Genomic DNA, 1,974 nt, shown 5'->3' with positions numbered 1-1,974 from the left:
TCTTTCTCTCCCCGTCTTCTCCTCCCCTCTCCATTTCTCTCTGTCCTGTCTAGCAGCGACGACATCAATAACAACAACAACAAAAAGGGCAACAACAGGAAAAATAAATAAATGTAAAAAAAAAAGAAAAAGAAATGGGCAATACATTCCTGTTTCCTATAAAAGCAAATATTGACTCATTATACCGTTTATTCACCTTTAAAATAAAACTGGCCTTTTCATTTTAGAGTCGTAATGAGGACTTACAGAAATTTCTTTTTTAAAAAGAAGATTTAGTTTCATTTTTTTTTAGAGACAGAGAGAAGCTGAGAGGGGAGAGATAGAGAGGGAGAGACAGCTATAGCACAGCATCACTGTGAAGTTTTTCCCTTATAGGTGGGGACCAGGGGTTTGAACCTGAGTCCTTGTACATTGTAACATGTGTGCTCTACCATTGCCTAGCCCCCAGAAATAGCTTTAAAGCAGTCTAATTTTTTAATGGCAGAAAAAGAAGGTTAGAAATAGGAGAATGTGTGATCCCAGAGGTATCTCAGTAATAGAGCACAGGACTTGCTTGCATGTATGAGACCCCCCCCCAAGTCCCATCTGTGGCACAGTATATGCCAGTGATGCTCTGATGTTCTCTCTCTCTCCCCCCCTCTCCTCTGCTTCATTAATAAGTAGTTTTTTAAAAAGAAGAAATAGGACAGACAGTATTCATCTATCCAAATGTATAATTTTATCAATATGATCAAATGATTCAAAATATTCTGGAATCTGAACCTTTCAGTTTAATTTGCATCTTGGTCACTTAATAGCTGTGGCCTTAGGTCAGTCAGACAGCCTCTCTAGGTCTCAGGAAATGAGAATAACAATAGAGCTGACATGTTCAGGACTGAGTGAAATCACACATGGAAATAAATCTGGTAGCAATAACCAGTGCTCCGCCACTGTTACCCAGCCATTAGGATGTGGCTTCTACGTGGGCAGCAGCCTCAACTGTCTTACCTACCACCCAGACCACAGTGGCTGGCATATAATAGGTACTTGATAAACACTTGCAGGATGAATGAAGGAATACATCTCCTTTCCTCCATCTCTAGCTCTCCATTGCTAGGATAGTTAAGAAAATGAGAGGCCAGGCCAGCTGAATGAAGCAAGGCCTTGGTTGAAGGCCAGCCTTGAATCCCGGAGGAATGGGGATTGCAGCCGCAGGTCCACTCTGAGAACTCTTGCAGAGAGCAGCTGACAGGGTTTGGAATGGAAGGAGAACTAGTTGTAAAATCCCACACCATAGGCTTTTTTTTTTTCTTCTTTTTGAGCCTGAGAAGCAAAGAAGGAAGCTGGATCATCTGCTTCAGTAGCAGAATCTGAAATTCAAACCAACACACTGGGAGGTTCTCTGTGGGAAAAACAAAAGCAACTGGACCAGTGAAAAAAGACAATAGAGGATTGGCTCCAAAAAATCAAAAGGAAGTTATTGTTTTCAGGGATGTTCAGAGATTCTCCAGAAAGGGAGAAAGAAATTCATGACTAGTGGTGAGCAGAATACAACCACGGGGCTATTGCACCTACAGGAACGGCGTGCGCGTCTCTAAAATACATCTACAATGACGCCGTGCTCTCGCAGATTAACCTGTTTAATTCTTTTTTTTATTTTTTATTTATTTATTTTCCTTTTTGTTGCCCTTGTTGTTTAACATTGTTGTGGTTATTAAAGTCGTTGTTGTTGGATAGGACAGAGAGAAATGGAGAGAGGAGGGGAAGACAGAGAGGAGGAGAGAAAGACAGACACCTGCAGACCTGCTTCACTGCTTGTGAAGCGACTCCTCTGCAGGTGGGGAGCCGGGGGCTCAAACTGGGATCCTTACGCAGGTCCTGGAGATTTGCGCCACGTGCGCTTAACCCGCTGCGCCACCGCCCGACTCCCTAACCTGTTTAATTCTTCTTCTTCTAGCGTTTGCCCTTCTTCCATAGCCAGTCAACAGCGTCAGC

This window comes from Erinaceus europaeus, chromosome 6 (genome assembly GCF_950295315.1).
Source record: "Erinaceus europaeus chromosome 6, mEriEur2.1, whole genome shotgun sequence".
Taxonomy (NCBI): domain Eukaryota; kingdom Metazoa; phylum Chordata; class Mammalia; order Eulipotyphla; family Erinaceidae; genus Erinaceus; species Erinaceus europaeus.
Note: the sequence above shows the minus strand (reverse complement) of the source record.